At 47.3% G+C, this 12,124-nt stretch overlaps 1 pseudogene; it reads right to left on the bottom strand.

Moving 5' to 3' along the window:
- Positions 1 to 8,940: 8,940 nt before the first annotated feature.
- On the bottom strand, positions 8,941 to 11,576 carry LOC146201323 (uncharacterized; annotated as a pseudogene).
- Positions 11,577 to 12,124: the final 548 nt, after the last annotated feature.

Below are 12,124 nucleotides of genomic sequence, written 5' to 3'. Positions count from 1 at the left end.
TGGACGAGGGCCTGCACCTCAAGTTTCTTTTGTCGATATGATTCCCATTTTTGGTCGATTTCCTCCCGAGATACCTCTGCTTTCTTTGCCATTCGGTGTTCCCTTGAAGCAGCCCGTCGTTGTTCAATAGCTTCCCTGATTTTCTTATTCCACCAGCTCCGTGGCTTCCTCTTTCCATTCTAGCGGTTTGCTACTTTAACCTCCTGAATTTTCCTCCTTATGAGTAGTTCTACCTGTTCATAATCCCAGTTTTCCATGGGGCTTTTCTCTATTGCTTCCTCTATGTCTGCTGCTATCTGCGCTATTTGATCGTCGTTTAATTTTGCGTTTACGTTTTGTCTAAGTTCCATTTCTCTTTTCATCAAGGGCCCCATCTGCAGACTAATACGTTTATGATCACTTCCCAGACTGCGCTCCCCTTCATTTCATTTCATTTTATTTCCTTAAAGTTCCCAGGAAGGGGTGTTACATAAGGGTTGGGAAACATTATAAAAACATTTTAATTGTACATATTTTTTTTACACTTTCAAAGAACTTTGATGAGCAGGTGATAACAGCGATGTCACCTGGAAGGCCGTTCCAGTCTGCAGCTGCGCGGGGAAAAAAGGAATTCGAAAAGGTAACGGTGCGTGACAATGGACGGGCGACGTGCAGGCGATGACTGGTGCGGGGTGATATGCATATAAAGGGCTGCCCGCATGGGACTGTTGAATATTTTATGGAATAAAGAAAGGCTTGAAGTGCGACGACGGAGTGATAGTGAATGATAAACCTGAGGCTGTTTTTAGGGCAGAGACACTAACATCATAAGAATACAGGACATGGATGAACCTGGCAGCGCGATTTTGAACGGACTCGAGAGAATTAATGAGGTAAGCTTGATGGGGATTCCAAATGGTTGACGCGTATTCCAGTTTAGACCTGACGAGTGAATTACAGGCTAAGGGTTTAACATGTTGAGGCGCGCAATGTAGATGACGTTTTAAGAATCCTAATGTTTATTGGCCGATGATATTGTGTTAGTTACATGCAAGTTCCAAGAAAGATCACTAGAAAGTGTTACGCCTAAATATTTATATGACTGAACAGGTTGTACGGGCACTCCAGAGATTACGTAGGAAAAAATAAGAGCATTACGACGACGGTGGAAGGATAAAAGTTTACATTTATGTGGGTTACGTTTCATTTGCCAGTTGTCACACCAGTTATGTACAGCATTAAGGTCATTTTGTAGTGTTGATTGATCAGTGGGACCAATGATAGTACGATAAACTACACAATAGTCAGCAAACATGCGTATGTTAGAGGTTACATGTGTTGGTAGGTCATTAATAAGAAAAAGTAGGGGGCCAAGTACTAATCCCTGGGGAACACCTGACGTCACCAGAAGGGAGTTAGAGAAACAAACTGGGAGCGATTAGTTAGAAACTCTTCAATCCATTTTAAAATGTTGGGGTGCAGATTTAATAGGGAACGTTTTATCATTAAGCGTTCGTGGGGTACTTTATCGAAGGCTTTAGCCAAATCTAAAAATATGACGTCGGACTGTTGATTAGAATGTGCAGGTCATGCACGAAAATAGCCAGTTGGGTTTCACAAGAGTAGCCCCTACGAAACCCATGCTGCGCGGGGTGAAAAAAGTTGTTAGAATCAAGGAAGGCCATGATATGGGTATAGATAACATGCTCCATGATTTTGCAGGGTATGCTGGTTAGAGAAATGGGGCGGTAATTTAATGGCGAGTTCTTGTTACCTGATTTAAATACTGGAACGACCTTCCCACGTTTCCAATCGTTGGGTAGTTGGCCTGTGAGTAGTGACTGCGTGAACAACAATGACAATAAAGACGCACATGTGTCTTTGGTGTTTTTCGGTATTTTAGTGTTAATATTGTCGATACCGGTAGAAGATGACAGCTTCATGTTTTCTATCAATGATAAGATTCCTGCAGGAAAGAATATTAGGGGAGGCATAGGGTGGTGAATAAATGTCTGTTGTACAGGAAGAGGTGGATCACATTCGTTAGTAAATACGGATGAAAACGCTTCATTAAATATATTGGCGCAGTCTGTATCAGAGATTGTTTCACCTGACTCATCAGCGAATGAAATGGTATGCGCATGTTGTGGATTAATGACTTGCCAAAACTTCCGGGGGTTAATGGTCAGCATTTTAGGTAAATCGGAATGAAAAAAGGTGCGTTTGGCTTCACGAATTTTCTTTAGGTATACTTTCTCAGCTTCGTAATACTTTTTCCATGAGTTGTCAGTGTGTTGTTTTTTAGCTGAGCGGTAAAGGCGTTTATGTTTGTTTTTCAAACGTTTTAATGTGTTGGTGAACCATGGGTTTTGTTGGTTGTTTCGTACGGTCATTTTAGGAATAAATTTTTCAACCCATTCTTCAATTTTCCTTCTGAATAGTGACCAGTTGTCATGAACTGTTCTTTGAATAAAGTTTGACTAAAAAAAAAAAAGTTGGAAAGCGCGAAGACCGTTATTCATGGCAATAGTTTCCCTTATCATATAGTTTAATTGTTTGCTTATTGATTATGCGAGAAAGGGGTTTAATGGTGAAACATGCATGTAATATTTTGTGATCACTGATACCTGGATGATATGTGACAGATTGAACATAATCAGGGCGGTCCGTCAATATGAGATCGTGGGTATTAGCGCAGTCGTGGGTTACACGAGTTGGTTCGGATATTATTTGTACGAGGTTGAAAATAAGGCAAATATCCAGAAATTCGTTAGCATCGCTGTTACCCATAGCTGTTAGAGTCTCCCAATTGATGGTAGGAAAATTGAAATCGCCAAAGAGTAAAATGGTGGCATAGGGTGCTTAATTCTGATTTCATTCAATGCATTGTTAAATTTACGAGGGAAATCTGAACTGTTATTAGGGGGGTTGTAGCAAACGCCAATAAGTACTCCCCCTCCCCTCTTTTCTTTACGGTCTTTGCGAAAAAGACGGAAATTTGGCAAGTCAGCTAGGACCTCCCTGTCAGAGATGTCAGAGTGCAGACACGTTTCTGTCAATATTAGTAAGTTGCTGGATGATGATAAGACCAGATCAGAAACGATGTCGCGCTTTGAAATAAAACTGCGGATATTCGTGAAAATCGATGATAAAGAAAGAGCTCTTTTATGGTTTGTGAAGCCTCGTCGTAAGTGTAACGCTTAGGACCGATGTGCAGGGTTTTAAAACGCAAGGCGAATTTATCTGTTATTGTTCGTGCGTAGGTAACTAGCTGTTTTCGAATGTTACGGACCGCAGGGGAAAAGTCCTCACCAATGCTATAATTTGTGCCTTTAAACTTTTTGCCATAAGAAAGGATGGTTTCTTTAGTCTTGGATGACGATAACTTTACAATGATTGGCTTTATGCGATCTGTGGAATGACGGCCGAGACGGTGAGCGCGCTCGATTTGATTCGGGTCAATTTTATCATCTAGATGCGTGGAGCAGTGGTGAATGATTGTTTGTTCTGAGTCCTGATAGTTTTCGGACGCATTAGTGTCAAGGATATTATAAGATATGAGATTGTTGCGCCGGGAACGATTTTCTGCGTCATCAACACGTTCTTCTAGTTTGATGATCTGCTGGCTCAGTTCAGTTGTTAATGTTTTCAGGCTGTCTATTTCAGAGTTAAGGGCAGAAAGGGTGGCGCAGTGCGATTCGAGAGTAATCATGCGTTTGTTTAAATCGGCTAAGGTTATGTCAGTTGCTTTGAGCTGTGCTTTTATGTCCAGCAAGTCGGAAATTAGCGTTGCTTGTCCAGTTGTCAATTTCTGCAGTTCCGACAGTATAGTCTCAGAGTTCTCGGGCCCAGGGTTGGTCTCCACATCTCCCGACAAGAGTAGTAGTAAACGGATGGCACGAGAACAATCAACAACAACACTAGCGCAGCACTGCAGGCTCGGCAGCTGCATTAGGAGGTAATTACTAGTTCTTTTAGCGAAAAGAGAGAACTTGTTACCAACCTGCATTACGAAGACAAACGGATTAGTAGTCTGCGCTTTTGCACAGCTACCGAGCCCTTCCATTATATTTCCATTTTTCTGACCTTGCTATAAATTTCCTACGATATTAGACAATAGTCAATAGTCGTCTGCCTGATGCGGAATTCCAACGTGATTTGGCCTTCACATTTTGTTTCTCTATTTACTATAACTAGATCGTGTCGCTCACTGAAATCTAGCATTAGCTTCCCGTTACAATCCGTGTATCCATTAAAATCGTCGATGTGGCCGTTCGTGTCTCTCAGTAGAATAATATTGGCCCCGTTTCCAAACTGGCTTATATCGTCACTGAGACATTCAACAAGATCCCTGTTTTCTTGCCTGCATTGATGTCCTGTTCCCAAATAAACTACTCCTAGCTATGTCCTTATGCCGGCAATTGTTCCTGAAACCCAGATATGTTCTTTACAAGATGATTTAATTTTTTTGCCAATTTGTTCCCTGGTGTATCAACATACCTACCCCTCCACCCTTTTTTTCCGTTCTCGTTCTGTTGCACCCTTCCCAGACGTAGCCTTCTATAAACGGCGGATCTTCTAGATCCCTGAAATGAGTCTCGCAAAGAGCGTACACACCTATTTTGTCATCCTTCAACTGCTGTTCTATCTCTAGCCATTTCGTTCTTTTTCTACCTCCTTGCATGTTTATGTAGCTGATCCTAGTGTTAAATTTCTTTTTTGTACTTTTCTTTCTCGACCTACTCTTTACCATTTTTTGGGGCTCAGCCTCCGTTATTACGCTTTTTTCTGCTTCACTTCTAACTACTTCTGTGCACGGAGTCCTAGCGGACCCCCTAAAAAAGCTGCAGCCCTGCCTGCCAGGCGCCAGCCGATCTCTGCTCCCACCCTTTTGTTAAAATGAATGCCATCTCGCTGAAAAGCCCGACCAAAACCTGCTTTATGCACCTCCCTGTTTACCTCAACCACTTCGAAACGCTTCTCCAGGCTTAACTTTCTTATGTCCTGATTAACTGTCGCCACGCCCTTTTCCAGCTTTCCGTTCAATCCTAGCACCTCTGGTACTGTGCATACAACTATCTGCGTCTGCTGTGCTATCTCCCTGATCTCGTCAACACCCTTAGCTAAATTTTCCACCATTCCTGCAACGTCACCATTTAGGACATCGTTTAGCCCCGCGGCTACTATTACCATACTGCGCTCTGCGGAATTCTTCAACAGCCTATTTTTACTCTCTTTCAGCACTGCCCTCATTGTGCTCCCTGGGAAGGCTCCACCTAACACTCTCTTATCACCCTCTACACGTTCCAAGATATCTCTCTTGCACCTGTTCATGTTAGAATCTCCGGCGATAAGCATCTCGATGATGACACCAGGCACTGCGTATCAGGGTGGCCAGTTTGTCTAGCATGCTATCCCCCCCGTCATTCAGCAAATTTGTAGTTATCTGATCCTCTCCAGCTGATTTCCCCCTTTTCATAGTTTCAAATGCTTTCTTGACCTCGTCCTTCGTCACTGTTGGAACGTCTGACTGTTTTTCCCTACCGCCAATCTCGTTACGTTCCTGACTACTTTGGCTACTATAGGGATCTGTATAGAACTCCTCGGCTACTTGAACTATCTTGTCCATATTCGTGATGACGTTGCCCGCTTTGTCCCTTATCGCATACATCCGGTTTTTGCCTATGCCCAATTTCTTCTTTACCGCTTTACGGCTTCCCCCGTTCTTTACACCATGCTCAATTTTCTCCATGTTATACTTCCTTATATCGGCCACCTTGCGCTTATTGATTAGCTTTGATATCTCGGCCAATTCAATCCGGTCTGTTGGATTGGACGTTTTCATACTCTGGCGTTTCTTGATCAAATCTTTCGTCTCCTTAGACAGCTTACGAGTATCCTCTCTAACTATCCTACCGCCTATTTCTACCGCACACTCAGTAATGATATCTCTGAAATTATTGTTCATTGCTTCTAGGGTAATGTCGCCATCCCCGGTTAGAGCTGAATATCTATTCTGTAGCGAGATACTGAACTCTTCTGCCCTCCCCCTCACCGCTAATTCGTTGATGGGTTTCGTTCTTACTAATCTGTTGCGTTCCTTCTTCAGATTTAGGCTAAGTCAGGATTCACCATACTGTGGTCACTGCATCGCACTTCCCCATTACCTCTACATCTTGTATAATGGCGGGGGTTGAACACAGTATGAAGTCAATTTCATTTTTAGTCTCCCCGTTAGGACTTTTCCATGTCCATTTCCGGTTCTTCCGTTTGCTGAAGAAGGCATTCATAATTCTTGAGTTATTACGCTCTGCAAACTCAACTAGTAACTCTCCCCTGCTAGTCCTAGAACCAATGCCATAGTCACCTACTGCCTGGTCTCCCGCCTGCTTTTTCCCTACCTTGGCATTGAAGTCGCCCATTAGTACAGTATACTGCGTCTTTAGTTTTCGCATTGCCGATTCTACATCTTCGTAGAAGCTTTCAACTGCCTGGTCATCATAACTACATGTGGTTGCATATGCCTGCACAACCTTCTGTTTATACCCCTTATTAAGCCTAATTACGATGCCTGTCACCTCATTATTACTATAGAATTCATCTATATTACCCGCTATGTACTTATTGACAAGAAAATCTACTCCTAGTTCTCCCCTCTCCGGTAAACCTCGATAACACAGTACATGCCCATCCTTCAGTACAGTATATGCCTCATTCGACCTCCTAACCTCACTAGGCCCTATGGCATCCCATTTCATACCCTCTAGTTCCTCTAACAGCACTGCTAAACTAACTTCACTAGTTAGGGTTCTAATATTAAACGTTGCCAGGATAAGTGTGGTTTGTGCCGACTAACTCACCCACTACTGCGAAACGGCCGCTCTTCCTTCAGCCACCGCTCACCACGTATCCGCGTTCTTGCTCAGTTCCATCATCCTACGCCGTGGACCTCCGCGAGTAACCATCAGTGACCGAGGTCGCCAGTTTACGGCAGATGTCGTGGAAGAGCTTCTCCGTTTGTGCTCATCACATTTTCGACACTCCACACAAACCATCCTCAAACCGACGGTTTGACGGAGGGCACCAACCGCACACTCGTCAACATGCTCTCTATGTACATTGCATCAGACCACAAGAACTGGGATACCATACTGCCATTTATAACTTTTGCTTTCAACACTGCAACACATAAGACGACCGGCTACAGCCCGTTTCTTCTTCTCTATGCCCGTGATCCTCGGTATTCTCGACACCATTCTTCCCTATTCCGTCCATGAAGAGCCTTGCATCGCCGAAACTCTGTCGGGCCGAAAACGCTCGACGTCTTGCCCGTTTGCGGATTCTGGCTTCGCAAGAGCGTTCCAAAGCTCGGTACGACAGACCGCATCGCGATGTGTCTTACGCACCAGGAGACTTAGTGTGGCTTTGGCGACCTCTTCGGAAACGTGGTTTAGCCCAGAAAGTTTTGGTATATTACGCTGGCCCTTACGTTGTCTTCGACCGGGTCAGTGGGCTGAACTGCAGAATCCCGCGCATGACCGCAAGTGGTCGTCGCTAAGCCACAACAGCAGTCGCTCATGTCGCCCGTATGAAGCCGTGCCACTGCCGTGGGAACGACTAACTCCCTCGCCCAGAGGGGCTTCGGCTGTCCCGGGGGGAAATGTGGCAATCGTGAAGTAGAGCAAAAACATAGAAGACATATACAAAGATGTTGAAGAAGACGTGGAGACTCTCGTACCCGTGCCGGACTCGCAGCTGTTTGCCAGCTGAGTTCTCTGCCCCAGTGACTTGAGCAGCGCTCCGACGTCAAAGCCCCGTCGAAACATTATATATAGCCAGCGCGAACACGCGCTGTAACTCGAACGCTGGTCGGTAGTGAACAGCAACGTTTATTGCCCAGAGCCAAGATTTTAAACCTCTCGTGCTGAGAGGGTTACAGAAGAGGGAGAGAAGCGTGAGCGACAGGAACGCAGTCACGCGGCTGCCTTCAGCACAGGAACGCAGGTACGCGCGACTGTCTTTGGCACAGGAACGCAGGCACGCGGCTGCCTTCGGCACAGCCCAAGAAATACATCATTTCTCCTCCCTTGAAATTGAAACCGCTGTACCGGTTTTCTTATTCTGATGGATCGTCTGAGCGTGGGATGCAGGGGTTCAGTCAATTCCGACGGAACCAGTGGGCGCTCCGTTGTTGCTGCAGATGGTACTTCACTCTGGTCGGCTGCTGACGCTTGAGGGCTTTGTTCTTGCTCCGATTCAGTAGTCCTGGGTGTATGCATTAGTGGCAGATCCGCACTGGTCGCCTTGTCAGGACCGCCTTCCAACTGCGCGCTTGTAGCGGCCTCTACAGAGGCAGTTCCTGGCATAAAATCTTGACGACGGCGGACTTGACGTGGCGCTGCTCTACTCCGGTTGGCGTGTTCAGTGTTATCATTCTCGCCCCCGACGTGGTCTGTACACTCCCAGGCACCCATCTTTGGCCGGCCCCGTAGTTCCGCACGTATACGCTGCTGCCGGGCGTGATGGTCCAGTCGTGAACGTCCGCCGACGAGTCCGCATCTCTAGGTGACGGACATGTGTCTAGCCGGGAACGTAGCTGATAGCCGAGAAGCATCTCGGAAGGTGACCTTCCTTCTCTTTGGGGGGTCCGCGTGTAGTTGAATAACAAACGCATGAGGTTGTCTTCCAGCTGTCCGTCTCCCATTTTCCGCAACCCGTCCTTCACGGTCCGAACCGCTCTTTCTGCTGCTCCGTTAGACTGGGGGTGTAAAGGCGCAGTGCGCAGGTGCATGATATTGTTTCTCGATGCGAAAGTGGCGAATTCCTGACTTGTGAATTGTGTGCCATTATCGGACACGATTGTGCGTGGCACGCCAAACCGGCAAAACATGCTCATTAGGAATCGGATTGTACTAGCGGTATACGCGTGCTTCAAGGGCATCAACCACTATCGTGTGGGCATCAACCACTATCAGTATCATGCATCTTGACGCCTAACGGCCCTTCAAAATCGATGTGAATACGAGACCACCGGTCCGCGGTCTTCGGCCAACTCACTAGTGGGGGTGCCGTAGGCATTGGCAGGCTCTGCACCCAGTTGCGGCACTGCGCAGACAAGTTTTGAATGTCCCTGTCCAGGCCTGGCCACCAAAACAATGAACGCGCGACTGATTTTACTGCCGAGGAGCCCTGATGGGTTTCATGTAGCAGCTGCAACATCCGTTCCTGCGCTTTCCGCGGTATCACCACTCTGTTGCCCCAGTAGATAAGACGGTGAGCCCACGATAGCTCCAGCTTACGATCAAAACACGGCAACAAGTCTCTCGCCGTTCCTTTAGTCGTTTTAGGCCATCCATGTAAAACGTAGTGTGTGACACTGGCTAACCTCGGGTCTTTGGCCGTCAGCTCTTGCAATTCGCGCGTCGTCACTATACCTTCTTCGAGGGATTCCAATGAAAGGACATACTCCGGCGGTTCACCCTCGGTCCCCGGTTCCGTAGTCGGCGCTGGTAGCCTGCCGAGGGCATCTGCTGTCAGCAGCTGTTTCCCTAACACGTACTGTAACTTGTGCTGGTAGCCACCCAAGAATAGTGTCCACTGTTTAATTCGCGCGGCAGCCATCGGCGGCGTCTGAGGGTCAGGCCTGAGCAGTCCCAGCAGTGGTTGATGGTCGGTCACCAGGGTAAACTGCCGACCTAGAAGATAGTCAAGAAAACGAGAAACGCCAACGATGAGGGCTAGTGCTTCTCGCTCCAGCTGCGAGTAGTCTTGCTCTGCTTTTGTTAGCGTTCTGGAACGGAACCCAATTGGCATGTGTTCATTTCCTATCGAATGAAACAGCACTGCGCCCACACCATACGGAGATGCGTCACACTCTAATTTCAGCTCCTTGTTAGGATCAATATGCACGAGCATTTGTGCATTCTTCAGGCTTTGTTTAGCTCGCTCGAATGCCGACTGCTGCGGCTGTAACCACTCCCAACGGGTTCTTTTTCCCATGAGTCGATATAACGGGCTGAGCACAGTCGACATATTCGGCAGAAACCGTACGTAGTACGTGAGCATACCAAGGAACGAACGCAGCTCGCTCACGTTACTTGTGCGCGGAGCTTGCATAACGGCGTCTAGGTTTTTTTTCTTGATAAGGTGTAGGCCTTGCCGATCTAAACGATGTCCAAGGTAAGTCACCGAAGTCTGCCGGAACTTGCATTTGTCGGCCCTAAGCTTGACATGCTCCCGGAATTGTTCCAACACATTCTTGAGCCGCGTTCCGTTGTCTCCTTTGCCTTCGGACACTAACACATCATCAAGGTAGGCTTGGACGCCTGGTAGACCTCTGACTACAGCGTCCATCTTTCTTTGAAATATAGCTGGGGCAGAAGCTATTCCAAACGGAAGTCTGTTGTAACGAAAAAGCCCACGATGCGTGTTAATGACACAAAGTCCGCGTGACGCTTCGTCAAGGGGCACTTGATTGTACGCGTCCTTCAAATCCAAGTTGCTGAAGTATTCACCTCCATTTAAGTTCGCGAATATGTCCTCGACCACTGGAAGTGGGCAATGCTCTATATCACAAGCGTGACTTTAAAGTCTCCGCATAATCTTAGGGTGCCATCTTTTTTCAGGACAACTACGATGGGCGTAGCCCATTCTGAATGTTGTACGGTTGATAAGACACCAAGGGACAATAACCGATCAATTTCACCAGAGACCTTATCACGGAGGGTATAGGGAAGTGATCTGGCCTTACAGAACTTCGGCGTCGCAGTCTCCTTGAGCTTTAGGCTGGCTGGCGGTCCCTTGATGAGCCCCTGCCTGGTCTGTCGAAAAGACACCTTTATACTCAACGAGCAGCCTGTTCACCATGTGGTCGTTTGGCGCGTTTCTTGTTGTCGAATCCGGCGCAGTGAGTTCTGTCATCGGAACGCCCGTCCTGCCAAGTGCCGCAATCAGATCGCGACCGCACAGGCTCGGTCCTGAACAGTCAAGCACAATAAGTGGACAGGTTACCGACACATTTTTGTATCGCACCGGAAGTTCGAGTTCGCCAAGCACCGGCAGTTGTCCCGCGTAACATGACAACTTCACATGGGGCGTTTTCAAGCGTGGCCACTGCGTTCGGTGTCGGTCGTAAACGTTCCGTGATATGACGCACACCGGGGATCCTGTGTCCACTTCCATTTCCATATCTATTTCCCCCCACCGAAATGTGCGGCGAAACGGTGGTTCCAACCCGTTTTTCCTTTCCGAAATTAACGTCCAGACGTGTGCCTCATCCGTGCTCTCGTTGCCAGACGCTGTTTCAACTGTCAGTGCCTTGACACTCGCAGTTCGCCTAGCAGCATTTCCATCTGTTCTGGCCTTGTAGCATTTCTTTGCCAAATGACCTCGTTGCCTGCAGCGGAAACATCGTGCGTTAGACCAGCGGCAGGCGTTATCGCCGTGTGTCGCGCTTCCACATCGTCCGCACTCTTGCACTGCGCCGCTGGTATGATTATCTCGCGATGAAGAGCGATGACTGGCTTGCATTCTTAGCACCGTTGGTTGTTCTGCATTAATATCGTTTGCATCGTTCTCGGCTGTTTCTGCTGCTATTGCCAGCGTTTCAGCCTCATCCAACGTCAATTCTTTCTTCGCCAGTAACTGCTTGCGTAGGTTAGTTGAGCGTACACCGCAACCAATTCTATCCCTCAGCATTCGGTCTACCGCAGTCCCAAAATTTCAGCCGTCTGCTATGCGCCGTATTTCGACCAGAAATGCCTGCATTTCCTCACCCGCTTGTTGGCAACGGGTGAAATATTTATAGCTCTCCGCTATCTCGTGACGCTTCGGGTCGTAGTAGCTGTTAAAAGCTGCGACTGCTTCGTCATAAGTGAGGGAATTCGGTAATAGCATTGGCTTCAAAATATGCTTCAGCCCTTGTAAGGTACGCTTTCCACTTATCTGTGTCGTCGAAAGTCGGGAGCTGCAGGCTGGTCATAGCTCTCGTCGGTACTTCACGTTGCGGCAGGCTGTCGACTTCAACTTTTACCGCATGGGTAATTTTCGAACTCGTCGCCACTGTAGTAAAGCTGCAACACGAACGCTGGTCGGCAGTGAACAGCAACGTTTATTGCCCAGAGCCGAGATTTTAAACCTCTCGTGC

Source organism: Amblyomma maculatum, chromosome 2 (assembly GCF_055883805.1).
Source record: "Amblyomma maculatum isolate TAMU_Amacu chromosome 2, ASM5588380v1, whole genome shotgun sequence".
Taxonomy (NCBI): Eukaryota; Metazoa; Arthropoda; class Arachnida; order Ixodida; family Ixodidae; genus Amblyomma; species Amblyomma maculatum.
The sequence above is the reverse complement of the archived record's forward strand: the minus strand, read 5'-3'. Positions and strand labels throughout refer to the sequence as shown.